The sequence below is a fragment of the Oncorhynchus mykiss genome, chromosome 22, assembly GCF_057628025.1.
Source record: "Oncorhynchus mykiss isolate SJ-2025 chromosome 22, ASM5762802v1, whole genome shotgun sequence".
Classification (NCBI taxonomy): Eukaryota; Metazoa; Chordata; class Actinopteri; order Salmoniformes; family Salmonidae; genus Oncorhynchus; species Oncorhynchus mykiss.
In genome coordinates, this window is record NC_143043.1 from 4,524,503 (window position 1) to 4,551,149 (window position 26,647).

At 40.6% G+C, this 26,647-nt stretch overlaps 1 long non-coding RNA gene across 1 annotated transcript; it reads right to left on the reverse strand.

The window, feature by feature from the left end:
- Positions 1 to 209: 209 nt before the first annotated feature.
- Positions 210 to 26,647, reverse strand: LOC149972764 (uncharacterized). The gene is made up of 3 exons (XR_016490726.1): positions 25,913 to 26,647; positions 25,483 to 25,611; positions 210 to 7,506 (listed from the first exon to the last, which is right to left on the reverse strand). It is a non-coding gene; the product is annotated as an uncharacterized LOC149972764 (long non-coding RNA).

Here is a 26,647-nt window from a genome sequence, read left to right on the forward strand (position 1 = left end):
CGAGACGCCGGGTGGGGGGCCTACAGTACCTCGTGGACTGGGAGGGGTACGGTCCAGAGGAGAGATGCTGGGTTCCGGTGAGGGATATTTTGGACCCTTCTCTCCTGAGAGATTTCCACCTCCACCCGGATCGCCCAGCACCTCGTCCTCTGGGTCGTCCTCGAGGACGGTGGCGGCGCGCTGCGGGGGCCGTGCGTCAGGGGGGGGGTACTGTCACGACTTCCGCCGAGGTTGGCTCTCCTGCCTGTTCGGGCGGTGCTCGGCGGTCGTCGTCACCGTCCTACTAGCCACCACCGATCCCTTTTTCGTTTGTCTGTTGGTTTTGTCTTATTAGTTTCACCTGTGTGTATTTTAGTTTAATTAACGTCCTTATATGTAGTAGGTTGTCCCGCCCTTGTTTTGTGCGGGATTGTTTTGGATTCATGTATTTTGTTTTGAAAATGGCGCCCTACACTTTGACTGGCTGTTGTCAAATCGCTCCCGTTAACGGGATTGCAGCCATAAGAAGTTAAGCAATGAGTCGGAGTCAGAGGATGTGCCTTGTTTGGGCGGCAGGTAGGCTAGTGGTTACCGAAAGTTTGCTGGATCGAATCCCCGAGTCAATCTACCCCTGAAATCTGTCATTCTGCCCTTGAACAAGGTGGTTAACCCACTATTCCCCGGTAGGCTGTCATTGTAAATAAGAATTTGTTCTTAACTGACTTGTCTAGTTAAATAAAAGGTAAAATATAACATAAAAAAACTCATCAGGTCTCTCCTTCACCCATTATGGGGTGTGAGCCGCCGAAGCCTCCTACCATTTGCTCTGACAAATTGAAAACCTTAGTCATTGGCGACTCCATTACCTGCAAGATTTGATGTAAAAATAATAATCCAGTGATTGTACTGTTTACCAGGATGCAGGGCTACCGACGTAATGGCTAATCTGAATATGGTGCTGACTAAGGCTAAACCTGTCGAACGTAGGGTTATTGTTATCCACGTTGGCAGCAACAATGTTAGGATAAAACAATCAGAGGTCACCTAGCGCAGCATAGCTTCAGTGTGAATATAAATTAGAAAAGTGTGCTGGCATCAAGTAATTGTGTCCTCCTCCCAGTTAAGGGGACTGATGAGCTCTACAGCAGTCTCAACTCAATCGCTATGTTTTTCTGCCCCTCCCAAAATATACAATTTGTAGATCTTGACCAACTTTCTGGAACTCAGCCGCAAACAGGACCAAATCTTGTCTGATGAGGTGTGACAGCATATGTTAGGATCGAGTCTATCTTAACAAACAAGGACCATGAAATCAATAAAATAGCCGACCAATCAGCCTATTACCAACCCTTAGTAAACTTTTGAAAAAATGTTTATTTGACCACACACTATGATGCTATTTTACTCTAAACAAATTGACAACAGAATTTCAGCAAGCTTGTAAGGAAGGATAGTCAACAAGCACGCCACTTACATAAATTATTATTGGCTGAGCGAAATTGATAAAAACATTGTAGGAGCTGTTTTGTTAGACTTCGGTGTGGTTTTTGACATTATCGATCATAGTCTGTTGATGGAAAAACATAAGTGTTATGGCTTTACACCCCCTGCTATATTGTGGCTAAAGAGTTACTTGTGTAACAGATTAGATGGTGTTCTTTAATGGAAGCCTCTCCAACATAATCCAGGTAGAATCAGGAGTTCCCCAGGGCAGCTGTCTAGGCCCCTTTACTAATTACATACCTCTGGCCATGAGTAAAGCCAGTGTGTCAATGTATCGTGTTGAGTCAAAACTTAACAGAGTTATGTTTGGGAAGGAATAAATTTGTCCTAAATAGTTCTAAAACTAAAAGCATTGTGTATGGAACAAATCATTCACTAAACCATAAACATTATCTAAAACTTCTAATTAATTACATGAACACGTTGAAGTGACTAAACTGCTTAGAGTAACCCTAGATTGTAAACTGTCATGGTCAAAACGTGTCTGTGCTGCCATCCTGTTAGAAGGTAACAGATTATTTTATTACAGTGCTTAAATTTGATTTTCATTGTGTTCAATGGTGTTATTTTCCCCCTAGTGGAGCTTTCTGGTACTTAGAAAGACTACGCAAACAGGAAGTAGAGAATTTGTTCTGCACGCATAGAAGCAGCTACAAACAACGCTACGGTGCAGGTCTTTCAATGTACTTATTTCTTGTCACGCTTCAGCCTTGGAAAATGTTTATTTGTAAGTTCGATTCAAGCATTTAGCTAATGATGATAATCTTGTTATTGATAGAGTTGCTTACATAATGTTGGTTGGTTGCATTTACTCACACAGATTGCAAGGCCTTTCATGTATGTCGTTAGCTGTATTACTTTGCTCGTGCGTCATGCAAACGAATTGTAAAATATACAATACTGTAGTTTTGTTACTGTTTCTAGTGTAATATGCTTTGTTATTCTACATAGATGGTTGTACATTAGAGTAATGAAAGGAGTTAGCCAATTAACATATGAGTAACAATTAGCTATATGGTTTGGCATCATGCCAGATTCATGGTACCTTAGCGCGTGCTTTGTATTTATGCAACTTCAAATGTTTAATGTACAGCTACAGTATGTCGGTGTGAATTGAATACTAAAGTATATTATTTTCTGTATTTTGCAGTTTCACAACATAAACATAAAAGTTGACTCCATCATTACTTGTTTTTGTAAGAAGTGCGATCATTGTGAATGCACCGAGGTGTCTGTTTAAAGTACTAGTACACAGCACAGACACCCATGCATACCCCACAAGACAGGTCTCTTCACAATCCCCAAGTCAAGAACGGACTATGGAAGGCACACAGTACTATATAGAGCCATGTCTACATGGAACTCTATTCCACATCAGATAACTGATGCAAGCAGTAGGATCAGATTAAAAAACTGATAAAAATACACCTTATGGAGGAGCGTGAAGAGACACACACAGGCAGACAGAGACATACACATGATAAGACATGCACTCGATACACATGTAAATGGAAATACATGTTAGTGGAGTAGAGGCCTGAGGGAACACACTAAATGTTTTGCGTAAGTGTTCTGAAATGTAATGTCATGTAATATTTTAAATTGTATACAACTGCCTTAATGTTGCAGGACCCCAGGAAGAGCGGGATCCTTAAATACAAATCCTAGCTGTAGGGGTGCTTTAATCTTATCTATCAAAATAGACAGGGCTCTTCCTCTAGCTCCACAATGAGATAGGGTGCAGGCTGTTAGCCAACCAGCTTAGTGGAGTCTGCTGCTAGCACAGTCAGTGTAGTAGTCAGCTTAGTTTTCCACATTGAGACCATGTCTGTGCCTCGATCTAGGTCAGGAAAATCTAAACATGGCGCTATTCGCTTTAGCAATCTCACTGGAATAAGAGACTGTGATAATACCTCAACTCAAAATAGGACTACTTTAATGTTAGATCCCTCACTTAGTCAATTAACTAATAACTGATCAAAAGCTTGATGTGATTGGCCTGACTGAAACATGGCTCAAGCGTGATGAATTTACTGTATTAAATGAGGCCTCTCCTCCTGGTTATCTTTTTATGGCTGCAGGGGCAGTATTGAGTAGCTTGGATGAAAAGGTGCCCATTGTAAATGGCCAGCTCCTCAGTCTCAGTTGCTAATATATGCATATTATTATTGGATAGAAAACCCTAAAGGTTCCAAAACTGTCAAAATTTTGTCTGTGAGTATAACAGAACTGATATTGCAGGCAAAACCCTGAGGAAAAACAAAACAGGAAGTGGCTCTATTTTGAAAACTCCATGTTCCATAGCCTCCCTTTGCTGGATTTAAAGGGATATGAACCAGATTCCTTTTCCTATCGGTTCCTCAAGGTGTCAGTCTTCAGACAGTTTCAGGCTTTTATTTTGAAAAATGAGCCAGAACGATAACATCGCGTCAAGTGGTCACATGAGTTTTGCTCGCGCAACAGAATTTGAACAGCTATTGTTTTTGATTATAAAAAACGTTTGACATGTTTCTGTGGACATTATGGAAACTATTTGGAATTTTCATCTGCGTTGTCGTGACCGCTCTTTCCTGTGGATTTCTGAACATAATACCTCCGTTTGTTTGACGCGTTTTGGATATAAAAATCATCTTTATGGAACAAACGGAACATTTGTTGTGTAACTGGGAGTCTCATGAGTGGAAACATCCGAAGATCAAAGGTAAAAGATTAATTTGATTGCTTTTCTGATTTGTGACCAAGCTTCCTGATGCTAAGTGTACGTAATGTTTTGTAGTGCGATCGATAAACTTACACATGCTTGGATTGCTTTCGCTGAAGCATCATTTCAAAATCTGACATGACAGGTGGATTAACAAAAGGCTAAACTGTGTTTTCCTATATTGCACTTGTGATTTCATGAATATAAATATTTTAGTAATATTTATTGAATGCTATTCAGCGGTTTTTGTTGACACTTATCCCGATATCGGGATTGCAGCCATAACAAGTTAACCTCTCTGCGCACGGAACCCACTAGTGGGCTGAAATTCCACAACATACGGTGATCGCTACATAAATAGTCATATAAACATGAATGACAATACAAGTGTCTCACATGTATCGAAAGCCTATAATCTTGCTAATCCAACTGCGTTGTCAGATTTAAAAAAGGATTTACTGCGAAAGAATACGATGCGATTATCTGAGCATAGAGCCCCATAAAAAACAACAATTTTAACCAGCACAGGCGTAACATAGTCACAAACTGCAATAAAATAAATAGTTTACCTTTGACGATCTTCGTCTGTTTGCAATTCCAATGCTCATTGTTACACAATGAATTATCTTTTGTTTGATAAAATCAGTTTTTATAGCCTAACACGAACCGCTTGTGTCGTGAATTCTGTATCATTCCATTTTCAACAACACATTCCAGGTAAATAACCCACACAGAACGTGACTTTTCCAGTCATGTTTGGTTTCACTGCAATCAACTGGTTTGTTTGTAACACAATCAAACCTGATGGGCCATTTCGCGGGACTGAAAGAAACCGATTTGAAGACAACAAGTCATGACATCATTGTGCACCAATGATTTGCCCGCTGTTTCGTTGATTGACTGTCTTTTAACCCAATGACCACTGATCGTCTTGAAATCTAGCTGGGTAGATAGCCAATGAGCTGAGCAATAGGTCAAGTTTATGTGTTGCAAAACTAACCCATGTAGTAAGCTCCAGCTTAAAGAGAGTCATCCGCTATTGAAGTTTCATACCGGAAGGAGAAACACATATTACGCACTGCATTGTTTGGTAAAACGCGCACGTTCAGCTGTTTATTTATCAATCAGTTTGAGGACTAAGTCAGGGAAAGCTAAATCTAAGTCTAGATATGCAGATGTCCACACAATTTTAGAATAAATTGATTGGGAAGGTGAGAAAGAGATTGTTGTAGGACGATTCATTTAGCGATTGTGGAGGAATATTTTTTGAACGGGAGAGGACATCGTTTTGGACTGGTAAGTTCTTATCATGCTAATGCCCTTGTTTGAAATTAATAATATAAATATTATTTGTGATTTTTTAAATTTATTTTAGAGGCATTATATAAACATGTAATGTCATGAAATGTGAGATGCGTGTGTCTGCCGCCCCACCCTAACCCACATGAAATAGCTTATTTGAGGCTGTTGAGGGGAGGGCAGGCCCACAACAATGGCCAAAGTGAAATGGAGACAGTAGATACAGCTGGTCTGTCATAATATAAAAGAGACAGTAGATCTAGCTGAAATGTCATAATATAAAAGAGACAGTAGAACTAGCAGGTCATAATAATATATTCAACCTTATGTTCCCATATAACCATATGTACTCCATATATATATATATCTGTTTATTATACCTGTTGAATAAGGGCTCATATGTGAAACTATTCTAACTGAACATTTTCTTTCACAGTGACACTGACTCCGAATGGGAGTCTTGTCCTGTGTGAATTTAAGTATGCTCTCTCTAATTCTCTCTTTCTCGGAGGACCTGAGCCCTAGGACCATGCGTCAGGACTACCTGGCATGATGACTCCTTGCTGTCCCCAGTCCACCTGGCCTTGCCGCTGTTCCAGTTTTAACTTTTCTGCCTGCGGCTATGGAACCCTAAACTTTTCATTTTTACTCAAATTGCTGTCCTGTTGCACCCTCTACACCTGCATTGCTTGCTGTTTGGGGTTTTAGGCTGGGGCTATATACAAATATTTGATAGAGGACTGAGGGTCTTCCCTGGGGGGGGAAGTGTATACCTTCACCAATTTGACCACTTGGGTACATTTGGGCTACTTGTGGGACACCTGGGTGACTTAATGATAAATGTCAGGTAGCACACTCATTTTGGAAGTTATCATTCTGAAACTTTGCACAAGTACTGATGCCCTCTTATATTTTTCACTGAAATTGTCCGCATCAGCCTATCTGAATATTTGTTTTATCTTGCTCATTTTAAAGATACTAAAAAAGTGTTTTTTTATCTAAACCAGATCTATTGTGTTATTCTCCTACATTCAATTCACATTTGCAAACGTCAGAGTGTTTTCTTTCAAATGGTACCAAGAACATGCATATCCTTGGTTCTGTGCCTGAGCTACAGGCTGTTAGATTTGCGTATGTCTTCAGGCAGAAATTGCACAAAGTAGGGGGGAGCTCTAAGAGGTCGAAAAAAAAGGACCAATTGATATTTATGGGACATAAATATCATATGTGAGTGCCAACAAAAGAAGCTTGTCAAAGGTAATGCATATTTTATATCAGCGTTTTGTGTAGCGCCTGCTACGCTAGCTCTTTTGTTTACTACTGGTTCAGATGGGTGCATGCCGTAAAAGCCTTTTGAAATCTGACACAGGATTAACAAGAAGTTAAGCTTTATTTTGATGTATGTGTTACGCATGCCTCTATGAAGAGGGAATGCAACATCCTGCTACAACTCAACTCTCCGTGAAGTGAAAGAGGTATGGACTGCAGGTGCGAGTAAGGATGACAAAAGGCAGAGAATTTACCGTTTACTAGGAATTTATTCCTTCACACGGTAATTCCGGGAAAGGGGGCTGGTTGGAACCAAAGCAAAGAGGGTAAATATCAAAGCCCCCTCTCCTATCTTACCTGCCTAATCACTATTTACCTGAGTTAGCACCACCTGGAGCCCTAACCAAAATACAGGGGGTGGTCCGCCCAGGTCTTACCTAGTGTGCCTAAACAGTGAATATACTACGCGTATATGTATGCCCGCGGGCCTCTTGCATAAGTACTCCCTAGGTGCCTTCCCCTTACCCCCTGGGAAAAAATGAAACAGAATATTATTAACAATTTCACAAACACACTGACAAACACAGGACATCAAATAGGCTCAAACTCACACAGAACATACCAAAGCTGCTCCCAACTACAACTAACATAGTACATACCAACTGCCTGAGAAACAACCAACATATGCTATAGCCATCAGCCTCTTCTCTCAGCAATCTTCTCTCAGCAATCTTCTCTCAGCAATCTTCTCTCTCCTGAACAACAGAACACTGGCTTTTAAAACTGGAGAAGGAGTCTAATGGGATACAGCTGTAACTTGACGAGGGGGCGGGGTCAGCTCCAATTAGCCGTGGAGTCGACCAATCAGCTGCTTGGGGAATTTCAGGACACCATCTCCTGAAACACACACTCAAATACACAAACTACAACACAGAAACTGGGGAACATAACAGTATGATACTTGTATTTTCATGAATGTTAAATATTTATATTTCTGTTATTTGAATTTCACGCTCTGCAATTTCACCGGATGTTGTCGAGGTGCGTCGCTAGTGGAACGCCTGCGCCAGAAACGTTAATGACGTCAGACCAAGGCTCTGCATCTGTCCTCGTGCTCCTAGACCTTCGAGATGCTTTTGACACCATCGATCATCCCATTCTTTTGGAGAGATTGGAAACCCTAATTGGTCTACATGGACAAGTTCTTGTCTGGTTTAGAGCTTATCTGTCGGAAAGATATCAGTTCGTCTCTGTGGATGGTTTGTCCTCTGACAAATGAATTGTAGGTTTCGGTGTTCCTGAAGGTTCCGTTTTAGGACCACTATTGTTTTCACTATATATATTCCACCTCTTGGTGATGTCATTTCGGAAACACACAATAATCTGAAATTTTTTGCCCAAAATTATGCAGAAAAGTGAATCCTTGCTTTTGTGACTTCTAGTTCAGCCTTCTGCAATGTTCTATTCTCAGGTTAACTGGACAAAGCACTAAATAAACATAATTTAGTGCAAAATACGGCTTTTAGAATCTTGACTAGAACCAAAAAAATGAAATCATATTACTCCACTGCTCGCCTCTCTACACTGGCTTCCTGTTAAGGCCAGTGCTTGTTGATTTCAAGGTTTTACTGCTAACCTACAAAGCATTACATTACAAACTATCTCTCAGATTTGGTCTTGCCATACATACCTACACGTATGTTATGGTCACAAGACATAGGCCTCCTTATTGTCCTTAGAATTTCTAAGCAAACAGCTGAAGGCAGGACATATATAGCTCATTTTTTATGGAATGGTCTACCTATCCATGTGAGAGGCGCAGACTCTGTCTCAACCTTTAAGTATTTATTGAAGACTCCTCTCTTCAGTAGGTCCTTTGATTGAGTGTGATCTGACCCAGGGGTTAATGGCAAGGCACTGGGCCGACTCCCCTCTCTCCACTGGGATTCTCCTCTGAACCTATTATGGGGGCTGTGTCACTGGCTTACTAGTGCTCTTACATGCCGTCCCTAGGAGGGGTCCGTCACGTTGTCCCAGGCTTTTTACGCTCTACTCGATGTGAGTGGGTTGAGTCACTGAGGAGATCTTTGTGGGCTATACTCAGCCTTGTCTCAGGGTAGTACGTTGGTAGTCTGCTGTTATCCCTCTAGTGGTTTGGGGGCTGTGCTATGGCAAGGTGGATGGGGTTATATCCTGCCTGGTTGGCGTTGGACGGGGCCGCACTGTCCCCCTCAGTTGAAACCAGGATTCATCCTTGAAGAGAGCAGTGTGTCAGTGGCCATCAAAGGTGGGCATTTGCCCACTGCAGTTGGTTACAATGCAGAACGGCAGTCAGGTCAAGACCCTGGGTAGGATGATGAGCAGATGAACATCCCTGAAATGGTTTCTGACAGTTTGTGTAGAAATTCCCGCAGGTGAAGAAGCCAGAAGTGGAGTTCATGGGCTGGTATGCTTACACGTGGTCTCAGGTTGTGAGGACCGTTGGACGTAATGCCAAATTCTCTAAAAACTACGTTGGTGGTGGCTTATGGTAGATAAATTAACATTAAATTCTCTGGCAACAGCTCTGGTGGACATTCATGCCAATTGCATGCTTTGTGGAATTGTGTTTTGTGACAAAACTGCACATTTTAGATGATGCCTTTTATTGTCCCCAGCACAAGATGCACCTGTGTAATGCGGTGTGTGCACCTGTGTCATGCTGTTTAATCGGCTACTTGGTATGCCACACCTGTCAGATGGAAGGATTAGCTTGGCAAATGAGAAATGCTCACTAACACGGATGTAACAAATTTAAGAGAAATTAGCTTGTTATGCGTATGGAACATTTCTGGGATATTTTATGTCAGCTCATGAAACATGGGATCAACATTTTACATGTTGCATGTATATTTTTGTTTAGTCTACATCTAAGTATGGCCTCCTAAAACTAGAAGCGTCTTTTTGGAATTTAACATCTAAATTAAACACAACGTGCCAATGGAACACAGGAGTGATGGTTGCTGATAATGGGCCAGTTTCAGTTCAGTTTCCAGCTACAATAGTCATTTACAACATTAACAATTCCTACACTTCTGTACTTCGGATCAATTTGATGTTATTATTGGAGAATTTTTTTAAATTTTCTTTCAAAAACAAGGACATTTACAAGTGACCCCAAACTTTTGAATGGTAGTGTACATACCCTAACCAGAATCCATGGATTACAGGCAACATCCACACTGAAATAAATGGTAGAACTGCCGCTCTTAACCTCTCTGGGATCGTTCGGGATGCTAGCGTACCACCTCGCCAACAGCCACTGAAATTGCAGGGCGCAAAATTCAAAACAGAAATCTGATAATTATAATTCCTCAACCATATAAGTATTGTACACCATTTTAAAGATACACTTCTCATTAATCCACCGTGTCCGATTTCAAAAAGGCTTTTCGACAAAAGCAGAACATATCATTATGTTAGGTCAGCAACTAGTCACAGAAAGCATTGACATTTTCCAACCAAAGAGAGGTGTCACAAAAAGCAGAAAAATAGATAAAATTAATCACTAACCTTTGACGATCTTCATCAGATGACACTCCCAGGACTCAATGTTACACAATACATGTATGTTTTGTTCGATCAAGTTCATATTTATATCCAAAAACCTCAGTTTACATTGGCGCCATGTTCAGAAATGTCTCCAAAACATCCGGAGAATTTGCAGAGAGCCACATCAAATAACATAAATACTCATCATAAACTTTGATGAAAGATACATGTTTTACATAGAATCAAAGATAAACTTGTTCTTAATTCAACCGCTGTGTCAGATTTCAAAAAAGCTTTACAGCAAAAGCAGAATATTCAATCATCTGAGAACAACGTTCAGCCACAAAAGAAAGCCATGCAGTTAACTGCCAAATTGTGGAGTCAACAAAAGTCATAAATAGCATTATAAATGTTCACTTACCTTTGCTGATCTTCATCAGAATGCACTCCCAGGACACAAGAAATGTTTGTTTTGTTCGATTACATCCATATATATGTCAAAATACCTCCGTTTTGTTTGCGCGTTTAGTTCACTATTCCAAAGGCACAATGCGCGAGCGCAAAATCCAGACGAAAAGTCAAGAGTTCCATTACAGTTGGTAGAAACATGTCAAACGATGTTTACAATATATCCTTAGGGTCTTTTTATAATAAATCTTCAATAATATTCCAACCGAACAATAGCGTATTAATTACAGAGGAAAAAGAAGGAACTGCGCACCCGCATAGTAAACAACTGATTGGCCACAGCCTAGTCCACTTATTGAAACAGCTCTTATTGCACACCCTTCCACAATAGAAGCCTCAAACAACATTCTAAAGACTGTTGACATCTGCTGGAAGTCTTGGGAAGTGCAATCTGGCCCCATAGACACAGCATATTGGATAGGCAATCACTTCAATGAAACGACAAACCTCAGATTTCCCACTACCTGGTTGGATTTGTCTCAGGTTTTAACCTGCCATATGAGTCCTGTTATACTCAGACATCATTCAAACAGTTTTAGAAACTTAAGAGTGTTTTATATCCAATGCTACTAATAATATGCATATATTAGCATCTGGGACAGAGTTTCAGGCAGTTTACTCTGGGCACCTTATTCATCCAAGCTACTCAATACTGCCCCCCTGTCACCAAGAAGTTAAATGAGGGGGACTCTAACCCGGAAGCTTATAAGAAATCCTGCTATGCCCTCCGACGAACCATCTAACAGGCAAAGCAGGACAGGACTAAATACAAGACAAAAATCTAATCATAATACACCGGCTCCGACGCTCGTCGGATGTGGCAGGGCTTGCAAACTATTACAGACTACGAAGGGAAGCACAAACAAGAGCTGCCCAGTGACACGAGCCTACCAGACGAGCTAAATTACTTCTGTGCTCGCTTCGAGGCAAGTAACACCGAAACATGCATGAGAGCATCAGCTGTTCTGCTCTCAGCTGTTCAGCCAAAGTGAGTAAGACCTTTAAACAGGTCAACATTCACAAGGCCACAGGGCCATGCGGATTACCAGGACGTGTACTCCGAGCATGCGCTGACCAACTGGCAATGTCAGTTTCAACCTCTCCCTGTCTGAGTCTGTAATACAAACATGTTTCAAGCAGACCACCATAGTCCCTGTGCCCATGAACACTAAGGTAACCTGCCTAAATGACTACCGCCCGAAGCACCCACATCTGTAGCCGTGAAGTGCTTTGAAAGGCTGGTCATGGCTCACATCAACAACATTATCCCAGAAACCCTAGACCCACTCCAATTTGCATACCGCCCCAACAGATCCACAGATGATGCAATTTTTATTGCTCTCCACACTGCCTTTTCCCATCTGGAAAAAAGGAACACCTATGTGAGAATGCTATTTGTTGACTACAGCTGAGCGTTCAACACCATAGTGCCCTCAAAGCTCATCACTAAGTTAAGGACCCTGGGACTAAACACCTCCATCTGCAACTGGATCCTGGACTTCCTGACGGGCCGCCCCCAGGGGGTAAGGGTAAGGGTCAGTAAAAATACGCTGATCCTCAACATGGGGGTCCCTCAGGGGTGCGTGCTCAGTCCCCTCCTGTACTCCCTGTTCACTCATGATTGCACGGCCAGAAACGACTCCAACACTATCATTAAATTTGCTGATGACACAACAGTGGTAGGCCTGATCACCTTCAATGACGAGACAGCCTATAGGGAGGAGGTCAGAGACCTGGCCATTTGGTGCCAAGACAACAACCTCTCCCTCAACATGATCAAGACAAAGGAGATGATTGTGGACTACAGGAAAAAGAGGACCGAACATGCCCCCATTCTCATCGATGAGGCTGTAGTGGAACAGGTTGAGAGCTTCAAGGTCCTTGATGTCCACATCACCAACAAACTGGCATTGGTCCTCAGATCCTCAAAAGGTTCTGCAGCTGCACCATCAAGAGCATTCTGATGGGTTGCATCTCTGCTTGGTTTGGCAACTGCTCTGCCTCCGACCGCAAGAAACTACAGAGGGTACTGTGTACGGCCCAGCTCATCACTGGGGCCAAGCTTCCTGCCATCCAGGACCTCTATACCAGGTGGTGTCAGAGGAAGGCCCTGAAAATTGTCAAAGACTCCAGCCACCCTAGTCCGACTGTTCTCTCTGCTACCGCACAGCAAGCGGTATCGGAGCGCCAAGCATAGGTCCCAAGAAACTTCCAAACAGCTTCTACCCCCAAGACATAAGACTCTTGACCATCTAATCAAATGGCTACCCAGACTATTTGCATTGCCCCACCCCCCTCTTTTACGCTGCTGCTACTCTCTGATATTATCTATGCATTCTCACTTTAATAACTCTACCTACATGTACATATTACCTCGACTAACCGTTGCCCCCACACATTGACTATGTGTCGGTACCCCCTGTACATAGCCTCGCTATTGTTATTTTACTGCTGCTCTAGCATTTAGGTATTTACTTAAAACTGAATTGTTGGTTAAGGGCTTGTAAGTAAGCATTTCACTGTGAGGTCTACTCCTGTTGTATTCGGCGCATGTGACAAATAAAATGTTATTTGATATAATGAATTCATTCAACACCAGAGCCCGAACCTGCCCTAGAGGCACCAGGGAACCAAGATGCAAGGAACTTTGTAGGCTATTCCATTAATGTGGGGCACTAAAACTAAAGGAGGATTTACCTAAATTGGTCAAGACCAGAGTGACCTCAACAGTTAACCAATCCTGGGAGCAGTGTGGGTACCTCATTCCTTTGTACGTTAGCAACAATGTTGGAAGCTTGTGTAGTAGGGCTTTCTAAACAAAAAGGGGGCAATTAATTGATCTACGGGACTTTAATGATCTACAGGGCTTTAAGTATTCATTATTATCTATAGCCTATTGAAGGCTATTAGCTATGTTTGTATGATTTGTTGATCAGATGTAACAAAGTCTAAATTGACTGATCTGGCTAGGTTCACCAAGTGTCCAGTAGAGGGCGCAGCTACTCCAGGAATCCAGTCAACTCATAAAGCCGTTGCAGAGGGTGAGAGCTGGTGCAGAAGGAGTAGGTGCAGTATATATTGGAAAGTGAACATTTAAGAACACAGTACTCTGCTTTCTTGAATGTATTCACAAATGGATCTAAGGGTCCTAAAACAGGGATGACAGTTGCAGTTTTTAGAGTTCCTGCTTTTAAGGGGGCACTGACAAAAAGAGCAATGGATAATGTATATGTTTACACCAATGGAGTTGCTGGCCATACTCTTGGCTGCAGAGGGTGGAAGAGGTGACACCAGACAAAGTAGTTATCTGCTTTGACTCCTGTACAGCACTGATGAGCTTAATTGAATTGAATCTCTCAGAGCAGACAAATGTATTGATTCAGATTTTGCCCCTGCTTGTATAGGGTGAGACAGATGGTGGTATTTGTGATGTTCCTCTGGGTACCAGCTCATGTGGGAGTAGAGGGGAATGAGGAAGTGGATGTTCTCGCCAAGCAGGCACTCAAACATCCTAATGTTGAAATAGGAACCGGAAGCTCGATGTTATATTACTATTGAAATAAAATCTACATAAAAAACATACATGGCAAATATTGGGACTCTTATTTTGAAATTGGAAATGCAGGATTTATTTTGGCCTGACAAAGCAAGGGACTCATATTTTGAAGTGTGTTACATCCATCTCATAGTTGCATCCAACATCCATCCAAACTGTTGTAAGAAAATTAAACTTCTTAGAAAATCATTTGAAATTGAAAGTTGAAACATAGCCAAAAGATAATTTGAGGGCAGCACAGGTTTACAATCACATTTTGGAAAAGTAGGTGCATTCTGATATCACATGCATAAAAAAACTGATGCTGGGGGCGTTGTATGCTTACTACAGTATGCACGCGCATGTGTCCATGTGTGCCATCGCACCCATGTTGATTTTGTCCATCCACATCAGACACGATTGGATACCATGAAATTGGGGAGAAAAAGGGGTAAAAATAACAGTCTGTCAGATTTCTAGTAATTTCAATTAACTGAATAACCCTTTGATCTTCAAGAATAGGACTTGGAAATATGGAAATATACAGTGCCTTGCGAAAGTATTCGGCCCCCTTGAACTTTGTGACCTTTTGCCATATTTCAGGCTTCAAACATAAAGATATAAAACTGTACTTTTTGTGAAGAATCAACAACAAGTGGGACACAATCATGAAGTGGAACGACATTTATTGGATATTTCAAACTTTTTTAACAAATCAAAAACTTAAAAATTGGGCGTGCAAAATTATTCAGCCCCCTTAAGTTAATACTTTGTAGCGCCACCTTTTGCTGCGATTACAGCTGTAAGTCGCTTGGGGTATGTCTCTATCAGTTTTGCACATCGAGAGACTGACATTTTTTCCCATTCCTCCTTGCAAAACAGCTCGAGCTCAGTGAGGTTGGATGGAGAGCATTTGTGAACAGCAGTTTTCAGTTCTTTCCACAGATTCTCGATTGGATTCAGGTCTGGACTTTGACTTGGCCATTCTAACACCTGGATATGTTTATTTTTGAACCATTCCATTGTAGATTTTGCTTTATGTTTTGGATCATTGTCTTGTTGGAAGACAAATCTCCGTCCCAGTCTCAGGTCTTTTGCAGACTCCATCAGGTTTTCTTCCAGAATGGTCCTGTATTTGGCTCCATCCATCTTCCCATCAATTTTAACCATCTTCCCTGTCCCTGCTGAAGAAAAGCAGGCCTAAACCATGATGCTGCCACCACCATGTTTGACAGTGGGGATGGTGTGTTCAGGGTGATGAGCTGTGTTGCTTTTACGCCAAACATAACGTTTTGCATTGTTGCCAAAAAGTTCAATTTTGGTTTCATCTGACCAGAGCACCTTCTTCCACATGTTTGGTGTGTCTCCCAGGTGGCTTGTGGCAAACTTTAAACGACACTTTTTATGGATATCTTTAAGAAATGGCTTTCTTCTTGCCACTCTTCCATAAAGGCCAGATTTGTGCAATATACGACTGATTGTTGTCCTATGGACAGAGTCTCCCACCTCAGCTGTAGATCTCTGCAGTTCATCCAGAGTGATCATGGGCCTCTTGGCTGCATCTCTGATCAGTCTTCTCCTTGTATGAGCTGAAAGTTTAGAGGGACGGCCAGGTCTTGGTAGATTTGCAGTGGTCTGATACTCCTTCCATTTCAATATTATCGCTTGCACAGTGCTCCTTGGGATGTTTAAAGCTTGGGAAATCTTTTTGTATCCAAATCCGGCTTTTAACTTCTTCACAACAGTATCTCGGACCTGCCTGGTGTGTTCCTTGTTCTTCATGATGCTCTCTGCGCTTTTAACGGACCTCTGAGACTATCACAGTGCAGGTGCATTTATACGGAGACTTGATTACACACAGGTGGATTGTATTTATCATCATTAGTCATTTAGGTCAACATTGGATCATTCAGAGATCCTCACGGAACTTCTGGAGAGAGTTTGCTGCACTGAAAGTAAAGGGGCTGAATAATTTTGCACGCCCAATTCTTCAGTTTTTGAATTGTTAAAAAAGTTTGAAATATCCAATAAATGTCGTTCCACTTCATGATTGTGTCCCACTTGTTGTTGACTCTTCACAAAAAAATACAGTTTTATATGTTTATGTTTGAAGCCTGAAATGTGGCAAAAGGTCGCAAAGTTCAAGGGGGCCGAATACTTTCGCAAGGCACTGTAGATTGGCCAACTTGTTTTCCCTGAGCATAACCAAAAAATGAAGGACTAATTAGCCAAAGGATGACTGATTGGGCTCGTTGCGTAATGTTGAAAAATAAATGCTGCTCTTGGAATGGCATGCTTTGAGTACTAACAAAAAGTGCTATTTGCATGTGAAAAATGTTTTCCATGTGCTGCATTTGCCATAGGCCTATTGTTTGTTGACACTTGGATATCTCGATAAGTTGCAGCTGTTGAAGTGTATCAAAAGTGTACGATTTTGAGCATGTGTCCTTTAGGCCTACGGATTTTCTGGGGGAATCAGCACATATTAGATTGAGCAATAAAAGCCCAACCTGTGGTCTTCTTAAATGAAACTTGTTTTTGACAGTATGGAGCACAATACCACGGAGGAGTTTAGAAGAGAGGGAACTCAAAAACTGCCTTCAGGAAGGGAGGAACTCAAACATTTATTCCAGAGGCTGGGATCTGCACAATACAGCTGTTGCAAGAGCACATTTTTCACTGGTTGTCCACTGTCCATGATATAAGTTACTTGCATACTACAATCTTGGGAAAGGTTGGCTTTTAATCAATGTCCCCACACAGTGTTTTGTTCTGGGTGGAGGAGAGAGGAGAGGAAAAGAGGAGGAGGAGTAGGGAAGAAAGGGGGAGAAGGTGGAGGAAGAGAGGTATAGAGTGGACAGTATAGTAGAGGGAGGAGAGATGAAATGAGGATTGTAGGAGGGATGGCGAGAGGAACAGGGGGAAGGAGGGACCATGGGGGTGGGGGCGTTGCCAATGGATTTTGTACCAGTGTTTTGGGGGGATTTGGTGGGCTGGGGCCCTCCGGAAGAGAAAAACTCAAACATTTATTCCATAGGCTGGGATCCGCACTATGCAGCTGTTGCAAGAGCAATTTTTTTCACTGGCTGTCCACTGTTCAAAACGTTTCTTAAATGGAAGCCAGTGGAACAAAACAGGAAGGGACCTACCTTTCTCTGATAGAAAGGTAGGTCCCGCCGTTTGGTTCATAAATGGTAAACAGTTTCCGTAATGAATACAACCCTGATCCCCAAAAAACTGATTGAAAGGCAGTTTTCTTAAATTAAATCATTATTGGGTAAAATACACATACTGTAGATTTGTGAACAGCCATCCACAACAACCACAATCCGTAAGGTGCAAATGGCTAAATGAGAGAGCAGCAGTGTATTTGTATTTATTATGGATCCCCATTCTCTTCCTGGGACGTGTCCTTTTTTGTGGCACCTGACAACGTAACTGAACAGTAGTCAAGGTGAGACAAAACTAGGGCCTGTAGGACCTGCCTTGTTGATAGTGTTAGGAAGGCAGAGCATCACTTTATTATAGACAGAGTTCTCCCCATCTTGGCTACTACTGCATCAATATGTTTTGACCATGACAGTTTACAATCTAGTGTTACTCCAAGCAGTTTAGTCATCTCAACTTGCTCAATTTCCATATAGTTTATTAGAAGTTTTAGGGTTTAGTGAGTGTTCCCAAATTCAATGCTTTTAGTTTTATAAATATTTAGGGCTAACTTATTCCTTGACACCCACTCTGAAACTAACTGCAGCTCTTTGTTGAGTGTTGCAGTCATTTCCGTTACTGTAGTAGCTGAAGTGTATCGTGTTGAGTCATCCGCATACATAGAAACTCTGGCTTTACTCAAAGTCAGTCGCATGTCGTTTGGAAAAATGCAAGGGGCCTAAACAGCTACCCTGGGGAATTTCTGATTCTAACTGGATTATAATTGATAGGCTTCCATTAAAGAACACCCTCTGTGTTCTGTTAGACAAGTAACTCTTTATCCACATTATAGCAGGGTGTGTAAAGCCATAACACATATGTTTTTACAGCCCCAGACTATGGTCAATAATGTCAAAGCTGCACTGAAGTCTAACAAGACATTTTATCATTAGTTTCTCTCAGCCAATCATCAGTAATTTTTGTATGTGCCGTGCTTGTTTAGTGTCCTTCCCCATAAGCATTCTGAAATTCTGTTGTCAATTTGTTTACGTGAAATAGCATTGTATCTGGTCAAACACCATTTTTTCCATAAGTTTACTAAGGGTTGGCTGATTGGTCGGCTATTTGAGCCAGTAAAGGTGGCTTTACTATTCTTGGGTAACGGAATTACTATAGCTTCTCCAGGCCTTAGGGCACATGCTCTCTAGTAGGCTTAAATTGAAGATGTGGCAAATAGGAGTGGCAATATCATCTGCTATTATCCTCAGTAATTTTCCATCCAGATTGTCAGACCCCGGTGGCTTGTCATTGTTGATGGAGAACAATAATTATTTCACCTCTTCCACACTGACTTTACAGAATTAAAAAGTACAATTATTGTTTTTCATAATTTGTTCCGATTTACTTGGATGTGTAGTGTCAGCGTCTGTTGCTGGTATGTCATCCCTAAGTTTGCTTATCTTGCCAATGCAAAAGTTATTAAAGTAGTTTGCAATATCAGTGGGCTTTGTGATGAATGAGCCATCTGATTCAATGAATGAAGGAGCCGAGTTGGCTTTTTTTCCCCAAAATTCATTTAAGGTGCTCCAAAGCTTTTTATTATCATTCTTTATGTAATTTATCTTTGTTTCATAGTGTAGTTTATTGCCATACCTTTTTCCTCATCCCTCTCAAGCATACGATTTTTCAATTCCTCATCAATCCAAGGGGATTTAACCATTTTTACAGTCATGTTCTTAAAGACTGCTGTACTTTCACAAATAAGGGCAACACATATTATACAAGTTATTTGCATACCACAAACCTGGGAATGGTTGGCTTTTAATAACTGTCACCACACAATTTAGTTTTGGTCTGGGTGGAGGAGGGAGGAGAGGAAAAGAGGTGGGGGAGAGAGGAGGAGTAAGGGAAGAATGGAGGAGGAAGAGAGGTATAGAGGGGACAGTATAGTAGAGGGAGAAGAGATGAAAGACTGATTGTAGGAGAGATGGAGAGATGGAGAGAGGAAGAGGGGGGTGGTGGGACCATGAGGATGGGGGCACTGCCAATGGATTTTTCACCAGTGTTGTGGGGGATTTGATGGGCAGGGCCTTCAGGAAACTCCCTGGTGTGACAGGAGCAATGGGGCCTAAGCCAATATTAATTAAAGACAGTGGTTGGGCTGGAGTCCACAGCAAAACGGCTAAAAAAGAACTGAGGTATTTGTTCTACAGCGCCTTCAGAAAGTATTCACACCCCTTGACTTTTCCACATTTTGTTGTGCTTCAACCTGAATTGAAAATTTATGAAATTGAGATTGTTTTGTCTTTGGCCTACATTTTTTACAAATTCATTACAAATGTAAAGCTGGATTGTCTTGAGGCAATAATTATTCAACTCCTTTGTTATGTCAAGCCTAAATAAGTTCAGGAGTAAAACTATGTATTTTGCTTAGTAAGTTGCATGGACGCTCTCTGTGTGGAATAATAGTGTTTTTAAAAGTTATTAATGACTACTTCATCTCTGGACCCCACACATACCATTATCTCTAAGGTCCCAAAGTCAAGCAGTGAATTTAAAAACACAGATTCAACCACAAAGAAGAGGGAGGTTTTCCAATGCCTTGCAAAGAAGGGCACCTATTGGTAGATGGGTAAAAACGAATAAGAAAATGCAGACAATGAATATCCCTTTGAGCATGGTGAAGTTATTAATTACACTTTGGATGGTGTATGAATACACTCAGTAGACAGAGAGGAAGGAAACCATTCAGGGTTTTCACCATGAGGCCAATGGTGATTTTAAAACAGTTTAATGACTGTTTTAGAAGAACACTGGGTAATGGATCAACAACATTGTAGTTACTCCACAACACTAACCCAATTGACAGAGTGAAAATAAGAAAGCCTGTACGAAATGAAAAAAAATCCAAAACATGCATCCTGTTTGCAACAAGACACAAAAGTAATACTGCAAAGCAATTACATTTTTGTTCTGAATACAAATTGTTACTGTATGTAATGTTTGGACCAGATCCAACACAACACATTACTGAGTACCACTCTCCATATTTTAAAGCACGGTGGTGGCTGCATCATGTTATGGGTATGCTTGTAATATTTACATTTTCCTGGATAAAAAAAGCAACGGAATGGAGCTAAGCACATGTAAACTTGAGGAGGGTGTAGAGTTTCTTCTGGACAGGACAGGGCCTAACTATACTGGCCCAATAAGCACATGTTCTAGAGATATCCCTTAATTAAAACCTCTTTGGGCTAGGGGGCAGTATTTTCATGTCCGGATGAAAAGCGTGCCAAAAGTATATTGCCTGTTACTAAGGCCCAGAAGTTAGGATATGCATATGCATGGTAGTATTGGATAAAAAACACTCTAAAGTTTCTAAAACTGTTAAAATAATGTCTGTGAGTATAACATAACTGATTTGGCAGGCGAAACCCCGAGGACAAACCATCAAGGAATTTTTGTGAGGTCATTGTGTTTTCCAATGTTCTTCTATGGGAAACCTGATTTATTAGGGCCCAGATTGCAGTTCCTATGGTTTACACAAGATGTCAACAGTCTGTAGAAATTGTTCAATGTTTTTCTTTTGAGATATGAAGAAGTAGTCCTATTCTTTCCATGTGTCACTTAGATGGACTCAAGCCTTTTGGTGTTCGTGAACAGGAGCGAGCTCCACGTTTTTCTACGGTATTGAAAACAGGTTATTCGGTCTTACATTTGATCAATTATTTACATATTAGGTTACCTGAGGTTGGATTAGACACGTTGTTTGAAATGTTTGGACCAAGTTTACAGGTAACTTATTAGATACTGTCATGACATTGGCCTGGGGGTAGGTTTATGACATTCATAAATACCTCTTTCCCCCTTTTTCCTCTCTCTAACCTACTGATGTTACATTTGCAAAACCCTTGGTTAACATAGAGATTCTGGAAACATCAGAAGGTGGGGGGAAATTAACTATATTCTGGTAATCCGACCAATTGAACATATGCGGTGGTACTTAATGAATATGATGTCAGTTCGGTTGTCATCTGCGACATTCTCATAAATGATAAGATGACATAAACTCTACAGTGGAAAGTCTACACATCAGAGTTATTGGATTCACATGGAATTGTTGTTCAATTTAAATGTTTGAATATGAAATGATTTGTGATGGGATGAAATATGATTTTAGCTTCTAAAATGTGAGATTTGGGTTTTCATAAGTTTAGGGCTCTGCTCAATCAGTGGCCTGCCCCTGTGAAGGGACATGGGCTATAAAACTTTTCAAACACGCCCTCCTCTCCCTTCCTATATAAAGCCTTGACGACAGTATAACCTCCTTTTCCGAGGATGTGAGGACGACTGTCCGATGTCAGAATGGTTCAGATAATAACTACAGAATGAAGCCTACATCAGCGTGAGCTTTGGTTGCGAATGGTATGAACTTTGAACTCTTATTCACTACAGAAGTGATACCTCCTAGCCGTTGAGTTAGCAACAGCAGCTGCAAACGCAGGTTAGGAATGAACAGACAGAGTATCCCGTCTACCACACAACGACGTTACTACAACGTATCCAATTAACCAGCAGAGACATTCTTCAAAGGACAAAGGACTCGGTTGGGCAACACAGCCTTCCATCTACCACCAACCTGCTGAAGCGCAGCTCAGTAAATATTCATTGCATTTTCCTTTTCCAAATGGGCGGAAATTTAGAATGCATAAGATTCTGATAGCACAGCTTCGCCCTTTGTTCCTCAGTCTTCCCGCTCTTTCACTCAAACCCAGCCCTTTTCTTTTGTGTAACCAGCTGTCATCTGTTCCGTCCGCTAGGGACGTTTTCCTTTATGATGTAATTTGTAATCAAGTTATGATTTAATTATGTGTATGTGTAATTCTGTGTGATTAGTTAGGTATTTAGTAAATAAATAATTAAAACCAATTTTGTATTGCTGATTCAACTTGTTAGCCAGGGTTAATGCAGATAACCAAGAATTTACAACTTTCAGATGAGACTGAATTAAGATGACGATTAATATTGACTACTATTGATGTAAAATATTACTAGGTCTTTAAGAGTTTATTCCGAAGATAACAGCTCTATAAATATTATTTCATGGTGCCCCGACTCTCTAGTTAATTACATTTACATGATTAGATTAATCAGGTAATATTAATTACGGATAAATTATTTTATAGAAAAGCATGTCATATCACTTAATCCGGCATAGCCAAAGACACGACAATACCTTAGTCATGTTGAGCAGTTTGGAACCGGTGTGTTTCTGATTCAAACGCGCCAAATAAATTGACATTTTGGGGATACAAAGAAGGAATTTATCGAACAAAATGACCATTCATTGTGTCACTCAGACATTTGGGATTGCAAAAAGATGAAGATCTTCAAAGGAGTCATTTATTATATCGCTATTTCTGACTTTTGTGTCGCACCTGCCTGGATGAAAAATGGTTTTCATGTTTTGTATGCGGGGCGCTGTCCTCAGATAATCGCATGGTGTGCTTTCACCGCAAAGCCTTTTTAAAATCTGACACAAATTAACACGAAGTTAAGCTTTATTTTGATGTATTACGAATGTTGTTGTGATGAATGTTAAAAAAATATATATTTCTGTAGTTTGCCCTGCAATTTCACCGGATGTTGTCAAATCTATCCCGCTAACGGGATTCGAGCGTTAATGGATCCCTAAGAGGTTTTAAGGGGACAGTGGTTAGGGAATTTGTCATTGTTGCTGGTGGCTGTGGGTTGAGACCGGCTAGGGGTATCACCCTCTCTCACATTCCAGACAAAACCTTTACTGTATGACAAATTACTACCAATATTAATAATACAGATTTCAAAAAAGAAATGTCAAAGAGAATAACAACACACACTTTAACCTCTAGCGTCGAGCAATCCCGTATCCGGGAGCGTAATCATAGCCTCAAGCTCATTACCATAACGCAACGTTTCCTATTCATGAAAATCGCAAATTAAATTAAATAAATATATTCAAACACAAGTTTAGCCTTTTGTTAACAACACTGTCATTTTCAAAATATGCTTTTCAACCAAAGCTACACAAGCATTTGTGTAAGAGTATTGATAGCCTAGCATAGCATTAAGCCTAGCATTCAGCAGGCAACATTTTCACAAAAACAAGAAAAGCATTCAAATAAAATAATTTACCTTTGAAGAACTTCGCATGTTTTCAATGACAAGACTCTTAGTTAGATAGCAAATGTTCATTTTTTCCAAAAATATTATTTGTGTAGACGAAATAGCTCCGTTTTGTTCATCACGTTTGGCTAAGAAAAACACCGGAAAATGCAGTCACTTACAACGCCAAACTTAGCCAAATTAGCTCCATAATATCGACAGAAACATGGCAAACGTTGTTTAGAATCAATCCTCAAGGTGTTTGTCACATATCTATTCGATAATCTATCAGTGGTGGCAGTTGCCTTCTCAACAAAAGAAAACGGAAAAATACTGCAGCTGGAGATTACGCAATAATTGCGACGGAGGACACCAAGCGACCAGCTGGTAGTCTCTTATGGTCAATCTTCCAATGATATGCCTACAAATACGTCATAATGCTGCAGACACCTTGGGGAATATGTAAGCTGACTCCTAGCTCCTTCACAGCCATTTAAGGAGTCATTGCCATGAGGCGGTTTCAAAAAATGTGGCACTTCCTGATTGGATTTTTATCTAGGTTTTTTCTGTAACATCAGTTCTGAGGCACTCACAGACAATATCTTTGCAGTTTTGGAAACGTTAGAGTGTTTTCTTTCCAAAGCTGTCAATTATATGCATAGTCAAGCATCTTTTCGTGACAAAATATCTTGTTTAAAACGGGAACGTTTTTCATCCAAAAATTAAAATAGCGCCCCCTATATCCAAGAAGTTAAACTATTTTTTTTCTCTCCAAATTTGTTAATACTCCCCTATCATCTTGGCGATCTCACTGCAGAGTTAATACTTAGGGAGAACTTCTGACCCTCCAGCAGACCCAATCTGGTGAGATTTGATATTGAAGCAAGACAAAAACAAAGAAAAAAAAACAACAAGAGCAATACACATATAACACTTGGTGTGGGGAAAGCTTAAATCCATGTGGACTAAGTGTCAAGCAATACCAACATATATTTGCTCCTTTTGCAAGCAGGCATGTGAAGAAAATAAATGTGCATATTTATCAATGGGCCCCAGTGGAATGGTAATTCCCCCTTTGGAGACATTAATCATATCGTTATTCATGTGGCCCAAAAAAACAACACCACTGCCTGTTAAATTAAAAATAAACAAATCAGAATAACAAATCAAATTAGAATTACAACTCTTGATAACTCCATGAGAAAATAATTGTATTCCATAAGGTAATGGTAAAATAGACTAGATACAGGTGTCCATTCAGGGGCAACACACTCGCTCTGTCCTTCTCATGGGACAATTGATCAATGATAAACTTATTCTAATTATTAGCCCATTTAAATTTGACCCAATGTCTCCAGTCTTTCTAGTGAGGGTGATCAGGCCTCACCAGCAAGTCAGAACAGAGGTCAAAGGTCAGTCAGCCCTATTAAGTGAGTGTTTATTTTCCTGTCCCTCGGACATTATTTAAAGATATGTCAAAAATGTTGTGCATCAGGACATGTCTTCTAATCAAGAGTTTTGGGTGCATCCAAAAAGAAACAAAGAAACTTAAACATTTAATTTGTGTACGACATCCTAAAACCAAAATACAAATCAAACAGAGTATTAACCTTTCTGATCTCCCCATCCCGGATCCGGGTTCGTGAATACAGACTCAAGCTCATTACCATAACGCAACGTTAACTATTCATGAAAATCGCAAATGAAATGAAATAAATATGCTAGCTCTCAAGCTTAGCCTTTTGTTAACAACACTGTCATCTCAGATTTTCAAAATATGCTTCTCAACCATTGCAAAACAAGCATTTGTGCAACAGTATTGATGGCTAACGTAGCATTTAGCATTAGCATTCAGCTGGCAACATTTACACAAAAAAACAGAAAAGCATTCAAAAAAATAATTTACCTTTGAAGAACTTCAGATGTTTTCAATGAGGAGACTCTCAGATAGCAAATGTTCAGTTTTTCCTGAAAGATTATTTGTTTAGGACAAATCGCTCCGTTTTCTGCGTCACGTTTAGCTATGAAAAAACCCCTGTATCCAGGATTGTGTAAATCTATCAGCAAGCTCATTAGCATAACACAACGTTAACTATTTATGAAAATCGCAAATGAAATGAAATAAATATGCCATCTCTCAAGCTTAGCCTTTTGTAAACAACACTGTCATCTCAGATTTTCAAAATATACTTCTCAACCATAGGAAAACAATCATTTGTGTAAAAGTAGCTAGCTAGAGTTAGCATTTCGCGTTAGCATTTAGCGTTAGCATTAGCGTTAGCATCCAGCACGCAACATTAACAAAAACATAAAAGCCTTCAAATAAAATCATTTACCTTTGAAGAACTTCTGATGTTTTCAATGAGGATACTCTCAGTTAGATAGCAGATGCTCAGTTTTTCCAAAAAGATTCCTTGTGTATTAGAAATAGCTCCGTTTTATACATCACATTTGGCTACCAAAAAAAATCCATAAATTCAGTCCTCAAAACGCAAACTTTTTTCCAAATTAACTCCATAATATCGACTGAAAACATGGCAAACGTTGTTTAGAATCAATCCTCAAGGTGTTTTTCACATATCTCTTCATTGATACATCGTTCTTGGACACATGCTTTCTCTCCTGAATCCCAGGAGAAAATGCCCGCACCTGAAGATTACGCACAAATTTAGACAAAGGACACCGGGCGGACCTCTGGAAAATGTAGTCTCTTATGGCCAATCTTCCAATGATATGCCTACAAATACGTCACAATGCTGCTAAGACCTTGGGCGAACGACAGAAAGTGTAGGCTCATTCCTTGCGCAATCACAGCCATATAAGGAGAGAATGGAAAACAGAGCTTCAGAAATTCTGCTAATTCCTGGGTGATGCATCATCTTGGTTTCGCCTGTAGAATGAGTTCTGGGGCACTTACAGACAAAATCTTTGCAGATTCTGAAACTTCAGAGTGTTTTCTTTCCAAAACTCAAGAATATGCATAGTCGAGCATCTTTTCGTGACAAAATATCGCGCTTAAAACGGGAACGTTTTTTATCCAAAAATGAAATAGCGCCCCTAGAGCTCTAAGA